At 44.9% G+C, this 9,973-nt stretch overlaps 1 long non-coding RNA gene across 1 annotated transcript; it reads right to left on the bottom strand.

Moving 5' to 3' along the window:
- Positions 1-1,224: 1,224 nt before the first annotated feature.
- Positions 1,225-5,949, bottom strand: LOC138834487 (uncharacterized). Its single transcript, XR_011374138.1, has 2 exons — positions 5,665-5,949; positions 1,225-1,736 (listed from the first exon to the last, which is right to left on the bottom strand). It is a non-coding gene; the product is annotated as an uncharacterized lncRNA (long non-coding RNA).
- Between the last annotated feature and the right edge of the window lie 4,024 nt (positions 5,950-9,973).

The raw sequence follows: 9,973 nt of genomic DNA, 5'->3' as shown, positions 1-9,973 counted from the left end.
AGAAGTAATTATCTATGGGTTATAGAGTGTGGTTGTTTAAAATTATTTTTCTTATTTGTTCATAACAAATAAGAAAACATGACTTTTTTATTAGTATTTTGATGGGGTTGCACCCAGGGTAACAATTCCAGAAGTCAGGTTACAAGTACAATGCTTCCTGGGCGACGCCACCCCTTCCTTCTCGTTCCCCATGCCCCCCTCCCATCCCTTATTTGTGGAGCTGCTGCTCTGTCTGGAGACAATAGGAGGAACTAGTTGTGGCCAGAACAAGTCAAGCCTTGTGCCTTCGTGGAGTTTAATATAGTCTCTACTTGAGAAAATCATAAACTTACGTCATAAGGGCAACTTGTTACCTAGGTGCCAAAGCAAGCTAAGGTGTCCCAGGCACATGGGACGGACCAACCAACCTGTCCACAGCTGTGCCCCAAGCTGATTTCCATCCTCACTGCTCAAAAACCTCACAAAATCCAAATGTGTCTATGATAGTCACTGCCTGAAAACAGATACACTGAAGCTACATAGTCCAGTCCTCCACCCACTCATCAGGAGCTATGCCTGCCCCTAAGCACAGAGTCATTACCAGTCCTGATTCCTGACCAGTTCTGACCTTGCTTGGCCTCACACTGCCATTTGCTGATGACCAGGGTCCCTTCCATTTACAGCAGCCATGAGGATGTGTCTGCAGTGAGCCTCCAGCAGGACTCCAAGGAGTTGGGGGGGGGGGAGGGAGAATGAGTGCCATGGGCAGCTGACATTAATGATCCAAGTATGCATGAGAGGTGCTGATGGGTCAGCCTGGAAGCCGTATTTGAAAAATAAATAAAGCAAAAAAGGGCCGGAGGCATTGCTCAGATGATATAACTTCTGTCTAGTAAGGGCATGGCCCTGACTTCAAAGCCTAGCATGCAAAGAAAAACAAAATGATGGCAGTCATGTCCTGACCCTTTCACTGTCTGTTACGCAGTGCTGGGCTGTGTGACCCCAATGGGCTGTGACTCACAGCCTGCCTCTGGGACTGGAAGCCTAGACTTCAATCTGGTGGCCTCATGCTCTTCCTTAGCGTTTTCTTCCAAAGCTGGCATTTTACCACTTGAACCACACTTCTACTTGAGCTGGCATTTTTGCTGCCAGATAGTAAAAAAGAAAAAAGAAAAAGAAAACCCAGAAGTACTTAGTCCTTAACAATGGTAAGGAAATAAAAATAACACTTTATTTAATCCATCATGCCATTTAAATGTAGTTTATCTACCCAGAAAACAAACACAAGTACTTCCCAGGTGAAAAAGGTGAACTATGTCCTTTGTCATGTAAATTTGTGTTCCCCCCCCACCACTACCACTGTCAACATAAGAAAAGGAGTGAGCGCTGGAGAATCATCCCATCAAATCAGACCAGGTGAAGACTAAGTTGCTGCTCCAGGCCCAGGACTAGAGAGAGGTGAATGCGGAAGGAACTCCATTTCATATTGCACATTGGCGTGAATGCAGTCTCAGAGAGTGAGCTTGGATGCCCTGCTGTTGAAACTCCAATAAGAAGAGGACAATGCAACTCCATTAGTCACCACCCTGCCTCTGGACATTTCCATCCTTTCATTAAAAATGAAGCTGGCAAAAGCAGAACTCTACCCCAAGAACAGTCACGATGTTATTTTCAAGCGCGTTCCTCCCTTGCTTTTCCTTCCGCGGGGCCCTGGACAGCCAGAATAGAGCTCCTCCCCATCAGGCTTCACAGTGGCCCTGTGGAGTGCACAGAGGTGTCCTGAGGAGCAGCGAGCAGGTGTGGGACCAGATCTCTTCTCCCAGCCTCCCTCTCCAGTCCCCTCTCCTTCCCATCTCCAACTGCATTCTAAATCCCAATGGCCTAAATTAGCCCTGGGGTACAGGTCACACCAAGAGCAGAGAGGGGGTACAGGTCACACCAAAAACAGAGAAGGGATACAAGTCACACTACCAAGAGCAGAGAGGGGATAGAGTCATACCAAGAGCAGAGAGGAGGTACAGGTTAAACACTGAGAATAGAGAGGGGTACAGGTCACACCACTGTGAGCAGAGAGCATCCTATGGGGAGGGGAGAAGATGGCACCCACCAAGGCTGATGAGCAGGAAACCAAACCACACTCCCGCAAACAACCACACACACACACCAAACAACCACACACACACACCCCAAACAATCATAAACATCCCAAACAACCACACACATCCCAAACAACTACACACATCCCAAACAACCACACACACCACAAACAACCACACACATCCCAAACCACACACTTCCCAAACAACTACACACACCCCAAACAACCACACATACCCCAACCACACACACCCCAAACAACCACACACACCAAACTCAGCAGCATTGCTGTTTTGAGACACATCTGCCTGGATAGTCTTCCATCTCCATGGACCAAGAGTGAGGCTAAGGCTTTGGGCCTAGTCAGGGCTTGGACCTCGACTGTCAATAAATAAGCCATATATGCTGCTCATCCGATGATGTCAATTCGCCAACACAATCACTGGGTGCATCTAAGGTTTGGGCTCAGTAGGATAACAGTGGGACAATACATCCTCAGCTACATGCTGGTGGCTGGCACCTATCATCTCAGCTACTTAGCAGGCTGACATTAGAAGGATCAAGGTTCTAGGACAGACCGGGCAGAAAGGTCCACAAGACACTGTTTCTGGGGGAGAAAAACAGTGCGGTGACATGGGCCCGGGAGTCCAACATCACCAGTGAACCTAGAGGAGGTGGATTCAGACACAGTCATACAACATTGGCAGAAAGCAAAGGAACCTAGAGGCAAGGTTCAAGTGGTAAAGCATCCGTATAACAAGTGCAAGGCTCTGAGTTTAAACCCTAGGATCACCAAAATTTTGAACAGCAAAAATGAGCAAAATGTGCTCATTTTAGGGCTTGTCCTGAGTCAAACCCCAGCATACAGGCTTGCATAACCCTCATTGCAACCTTGTGTGTGTTTACTTGACGTCTGAGAAAGAGTGGCTCCAAACCCAGAAACACTTTGCGATTCTACAGATGGAACTCAATCCCAGCTCCCTAAAAAGAGCTGTGGGTGAAGTGTGTCCTTTCTCCTCTGGACCAGGGTTGACATGGTCTCAAGGCCTGGCCCGGCCACATCTGTGACATTCACGGGTCAGTGAGTGTGGCCCTGTGTGTGCTCTCTCTACCTCTGTGGTTCAGACAGTTAACATGTCCTAGAATTCCAGGTTTTGAGCCAGGTGGCCTGATGTCCCCACCTGGCACATCAAGACACTTACATTTCAGTCTCATCACTTGTGGCCTGAAAATAGCAACACAGTCCAATGTATGGAAAAGAAGAAGGAAGAAAAAGATGGGAACGTCTCCCCCAAAGTTTCAAAGGCTCCTCAAGTTGACAACAGAAGGCAATAGGAGACTCAGCATGAGAATGTGGCACCCAAAATAAAGGCCTTTATCAAAAACTTCCCAGTGGATGGGGAAACTGAGTCTCCAAGAGGCAGACGGTGACCCTAGGCTCTTCCTGCCCAGGGGGGTAGAGATGTGGGCTGGAGCTTGAAGTATCTGTGCACCTGTTTTAACCCAGTCAGCACGTGGGTCAGGACACTGGTCCTCTTATACAACATCCTCCACTGCCTCCCCCAGTCTCCAAAAGGTAGGATGTATGCAGGGTGCACAAAGAATCGGCACTGAGAACAGGCAAATCCCTGGGAGCCCACAACACAGATGCTTCAATGTATATTATGTACATCCTGGAAAATCACACATGCTCTTGAAAGTGCAAAGTCAGACTTCCTCTTCCCTCCCTCTCACTTTCCCTCCTCACAGGCTAAGCCTTATGCAGAGGTGATAAAAATCAGCCTCAGGATCCAAACCAATGTCCTCAGTCCTGCAAACCCTTCCAGGAGGCAGGGTGGCAGAGCCAGGCTGCCAGTAGAACACACACACAGACACACACACACACACACACACACACACACAGACACACACACAGACACACACACAAACAGACACACACACAGACACACACACACACACACACACACATACACACACACACACCGCTCATCCCAGAGATGGCTTATTGATGCAATTACATGGTTCAAAGCCAGTGGCACCTGACAGGGGAAGAAAAAGACAAAACCAGAAAGGGAGGGATGGCCCCAGCACTACTCCCTTGGGCCGGCTGTACAAGTGCCAAATGCCTTTTCCTTGTGAACCACAGAGGCAGGTGCGGGCCGGCAAGCAGACAGGACCACAGCCCTGGCAACAGGAGGAAGTGGTAGTTGAGGTTTCCCGATAGATCTCCTGATCCTCTCTGGACCTCAGGACCTCTCCTAGGCTCCCCAGTGCTTTCCCTCTCTGGTCTCTGCTTGGCCTGCTCAAGAGGGACAGACAGACAGAAGTTAAAAGAGCAAGATTAGTTTCCTTTCACCCCTAACCCATCTCCTCATCCCTGTCCAGGGGCAGGGAGTACAAAGGTGGACACACAGGGAATCAAGAGCTCCAGGCTGCTGCCATTGGATCAGTGGGAAACTGGGCTGTTTGCATTTCCAAGTGCTGAATGGCCGGCCACTGTGATGTCCATGTTGATAATTCCTGATGCTTTGTATTCCAGCAAATGTTTAATCCCTCACTGATCAATAATCCTCACTCGGCTGTTCTTTTTTCCCTTTTTTAAAGAACCAAATCCCTTTTTACTCTTCAAATCCTTGAATAAAATTAGGCTGCTTTAGCCCTGGATGCGTTATTCCTCAAAGAAGCTGTGTGGTTATAACCTCGGTTGGGGTATTTTTAAAGGGACTGCCTAGACACACTTGTTCTTGGTGTCACCTAACTTGTCTCTGCAATTGCTGTGTGTTATAAGCTGGTCTCCTCAGACACTGCTTTCAACACAGATCTACTTTTTTTTTCGCTCAAAAGAAGAAAATAATTCAAAGTGAAGTTATTTGCCCTAACTAAACCAGTGAGTCTAATCTTTGCATTCCTGGCTTACACTTAAGTCCTTCTGTACAACTTGATTTCTACCTTCCATCTATAATTTCTTTCCAAAACCATATTGAAAAGAAAACAGCTCCATTCCTAGGCCATCTTAAGAAGCTGTACTTCTTTCTTAGAGGCACGGCTGAATGTTTTGGAAAATGCACATGACACATGGAAAGAGACAACGGCTCTGTGCTCACAGGGGATGGGCTGGCAGGGGGGTCTCACAATCCACTCCAGGTCCACCAAAGTTCCACAAACAACGGCAACAGAAAGAAACTGCCTTTCATCTGTAGCAGCAACCAAAGCAGCAACTTTCACCAAAGCTAACCCAAGCCAGGAGTACATCCCACACACACCAACCACTTCCACAGTTAGCCCATAAGAGCCCAAGCAGCTCACCACAATATGTATTAGAAAAACACATAATTTGTGGTGGAGAAAGAAGAGTCTCTCATACAAAAAAGAAAAAAAGGGGGGGGGGAAGCTCTTTCAAATGCAATTAACCAAAAGACATATTTCCCCTGTGTTTGTAAAGATCACTCTATGAGAAGCATAGTTTTTGTGTGAGAGGAGGGGGGGGTGGAGAGAAATGGGTTATCCCCACTAGTTAAGAAAGACAATTAAATTACTGGAGATTACCTTCATCATTAAGGAGAATGGGCTTTATTCATATTTACAGACCTAAGCAGACTTCAGTTTCCAGGTCACAAATGAATCTCTTCTCGTCTCAGATGCACATGTGGACACTGACATGGGCTGCTGTTGAGTTGATTGGATAATAATCTTATTCTCAAGCTCCTGCTGGAAAGAAGAGCTCCAGAGGAGGGCAGCAGGGGGAGGGGGAGATGGGTGAGGGAGGGAGGGAGGGAGGGAAGCGAGGAAGGAAGGAAGGAAGGGATAAAAAGAAGAATCCAATCATGTATTCTTCCTGGTTGGAATAAAAACGTAACCCCAGTATCCTGGAAGGGTTTCAAACACAGGCGAACAGTGTGCAGGAGGGTGTGTTAACAGCATGCCTTACCGGTGTGGCCTGCCTGAGACACTCTTAATGAATATTACTTCCTTCCCATTGGCTGTTCCCGCTAGAAACCCAGACCCATCCCTCCTTTCAGAAGTCAGTAATTCAGCTCCAGCCAAAGTCCAGAAAACATGCTCACGCAGGGACAAGGCTCCACCACCGATCCATAACCTTTGTGTCCTACAGTCAACCTGACCAACAGTACATAGGAGTGAATTTTTTCTGCCTTGGGTTGTGTTCCCAGCTTTGTGTCTGTTCTAAACTGAAGGTCCATCAAAGAAAAGAAAAATAGACAGCTTTCTTTAGAGAGAACATGCTGTCCTAAATGCTGGGGAGAAAGAACTTTCTCAATCAGGCTTCCAAAACCAGATCTGAAACGTTGTCTATATCTTAAAATCCATCCAGGTGATTTTTTTTTTAAAAACTCTGTGCCAAAATAAAGTAAAATCCCCAATTAATATATGTCCTTTTGTGGACTGAAGCTTCATCTCCCTCTGAAATGTCACATACCAATGCACCCTTTGAAGAGCTGTTCAGAATCACTTGGAGCAGCAATATCTAAGCAGTACACAAATATGCATTCAGGTGACAGGATGACTAAGTTTTCTTTTCCAAACAATGCTCTTCTCCCTAACTTCTCCTGTCTGCTTACTGACAGGAGACCTGATGTTCTCAACATTTTAAAGCAGATTAATTTTTGAGAATCTGAGCAGATATAATTCTTGCTCATAAGAAAAAAAAAGCAACAAAAAATTGAAGGTGGGACAGAAGAAATGGAGAAAAACATTTTATTTTAAAAAATAGTAATAATAAAATATTTTGTGGCCTATTCAGTATTTCCCATATATAATTTATTAAAATTAGATCAAATTACGAATATTAAGTGCTCATTTGAACTAAAGTGCTTCCTCTTTCATACATACACGCACACACAAACAATTTGTGTTGTATCAGTTTCAGAAGGCAACAGAAACTCTAAGGATACAAAGAAATATGCTGTCCCCAGCCTCTAATACAAAGCATGCTGGGCAGCCCTGAGCTCCTGGATTACTGAAAGGTGTTTCTGTGCACATAATAGCAAGGCCTCCACCTCTCCCTCCCTGCCTGTAACTCATTGCACAGCTGCAGGAAGCTGTGGCTCTAGTCCCCTTATCTAAGGTCCTTGGTCCTTGTTCCATAAACTATTTTCCTTACCACTATTAAATAAATGAGATGTCCTTCCTGTAATTCTAGGTTTCTGTGTTTAGAATGGAGGTGATTTTGTTTATAATGCTTTGCTGAAGAGGGAAGAATAAAACTGAGCTCTCGCTCCAAGAGTGTTTATTTATGCTATTATAAGAGCAAACTAACTTTTCAGCACTTAGATAAAAAATCAGTTTGCAAAGGCTAAACAACTTTCCTGTCCCTACACCAAGAGTGGGGGTAAAATAAAAATATTCATTTGACCTAAGACGATCACATGAGAGTTGTAAGAGTCTTCCCCCCACTCTTGAGAAAAGAGGGTAAAACCTGGGCCATAACCAGTGCCTGAGTCTGCCATGACCTCATCTAGGGGCCTTCAGCCTATGTCTGTGTGGGGTGTGTGTGTGTGTGTGTGTGTGTGTGTGTGCTTCAGCCTGTCTGTGTGGTGTGTGTGTGTGTGTGTGTACACCAATGCAGACAAAGTCCCTATGTGCGGCCGATGGCCTGGTGTACTAGGGTGGCATGGTTCCTCAATAAGTGTAAATTACATCCACGTCTCCAGATTTGTTTCCATGAACTATACTAGAAAAATGCATCTTAACCAAAGAAAGATATATATTATCACAGATACAAGATCATATATAGTATGTGATATATCATTGTATGATTCAATTCATACAGAGCTGTAGGCATAAAAATAACTTAAGTGGATATTGTTCAAAGTGGTAGTCATTCTGGAAGGTAGCAGCTTGGAGAGACCTTAACTTATGAGGCACTTTTTGGAGTGCTGGAAGCGTTCCATTTCCTGATGGGAGTGGTGTACGTATAGGGGGACTCATGTGTATATTTGCCATTGGATTTTATACTTTCTAGTATGTGAGTCATTCCTCACCAAAAAGAAAAAAAGAATCTACCAAGTAAGTTCAGTGATCATTGATGACTTCTTTAAAATACATTATTTTTGCCAACTTCAAAAAAAAATCTGTGAGAAAAAAACGGATTCTTTGCTCTGTTCATTATGAGAACAAAATCAAATGTGAATAATTTAGTGACGGGTTGAGGTTTGACATCTCAAAGCGTTTGGGGCCTGAATTTTTCAGAAGCTCTTGGTTTCACGGTTCACGTTGGCACTCCAGGGCTTCACATCATCAGAATTCAGATATCTGCACTTGGCAATTTTATATGTGGACATCTACACGTCACATTCTAACAGCACATCAAAACTCATTACATCCAGAAGCAAGTTTGTTATCTCAAAATAGGCACCTTCTTAACCACCTGCCCCCACCAAATTCCTTCACCTTGTTCTATTTTTGTGTCAGAGAGTTTCTCCTTTTCTCATTACCCACTTGGAAATTTGTCTTTGAGTAACTCAGCTGTGCTTTCATACTGACTTTCCACATCTCTCACATCCTACTCTTGGCCACCACTCCTATGAGCGTATTAGCAATGAACGCCTAATTAGTATTATGGTTCCTGTCTCTGCCTCCACAACACCACCGAGGAAATCTTCCCTCTGTGCTCCTGACAGTCCTCTGCTGCTGCAGCACAAAACCCGTCCTCAATGTGACATTCAAGGTCTCCTCTAGCCTCCTCTCCCCACGCCTCCACCGCAACCCTACTGTCCCACTGCACCTCACCAGCACAGGAAGGGACCGGGCATATTCCTCCCCCACCACCCCTGCTCGTGCCTCGAATCCTTCCTTTCTATGACATCCAAATATTGCATACCTCATAAAGACAAAACATTCACTGTCTCCCTGAGATGATTTCTGTGAAATGGCTTTCCCCATTGAAGTGCCTGTGTGGTTCTATCAGTGGTCAGGCAGGTAATTCTCACCTATGCCAATGTCTCCCAGTGTTCGCTGCCCCTTTTATATTGTGGTTTTGTTATCAGTGGTGGCACACATCAGTTTATAAATACAATGCACCTTGATCATGCCACCCCTTCATCATTCTCTCCCAACTCTCCCAAAACCAGCCCTGTTCTCAATTCTTGGTTTCACAGGATACATGTTAAGTATTATGGTTGCCTTCCTCTCTTCGTTCATCCACCCTCCCTCCCCTTGACCTACTCATACCTTTAAAGTGCCAGTTTCCTGGTATTCATTTCATTGGACTATGAGTTTGTTTTCCTGGGGAATTTTACCATCCGAATTCTCCCCTGCAAATACCATACTTCAGTTAATACATCTGTGTACACTTGCATACAAACTGTGTCTGTTTAATTGTACACTTACGAATTAGTTTCTCATTTCCATGTGTGTAAGGCCTTGTCTTCACAAAGTAAAATAAGAAAATTTCCAAGTTGAAAATTATATTAAGTGAAGTAAGCCAAGCCCAAAGAAACATAGGTCCCATGGTTCCCCTTATTTGCAATATCTAGTATATGTCTGAGTCAAGCAGAAAAAGTCAGATGAGGTAATGTTTGGGAAATAAACCCTAAGATATGTATTCAAATGTTTTCTTTCATGCGATGGTTTCTAACGCATTTATAAGATTATTTCTTTGTTGCTTTGTATGTCCCTCCCCCATTTTATAACCCCTACTTTCACTGTATTTGATGTCGGTATAATTTGTGGAGGGGAAAGGGAAAAACAAGTCATTTAAACGAGGATACAGGTGGACCCATTGCGACAATGAGAAGTACAAGTTGTCATGTCGAAAACGAACTTTACAACTTCGGTGGGGAGGGGGAGGGGAGGATTGGGGGAAGGGGGGATGTGAAGGGATGGGAAGGGGAAACAAAGGAGGAGGCTACAATGCTTGATGATAAATGTACCCATTATC

This window comes from Dipodomys merriami, unplaced genomic scaffold, assembly GCF_024711535.1.
Source record: "Dipodomys merriami isolate MVZ:Mamm:240054 unplaced genomic scaffold, mDipMer1.0.p SCAF_2160, whole genome shotgun sequence".
Classification (NCBI taxonomy): domain Eukaryota; kingdom Metazoa; phylum Chordata; class Mammalia; order Rodentia; family Heteromyidae; genus Dipodomys; species Dipodomys merriami.
Note: the sequence above shows the minus strand (reverse complement) of the source record. Positions and strands in the feature narration are given on the sequence as shown.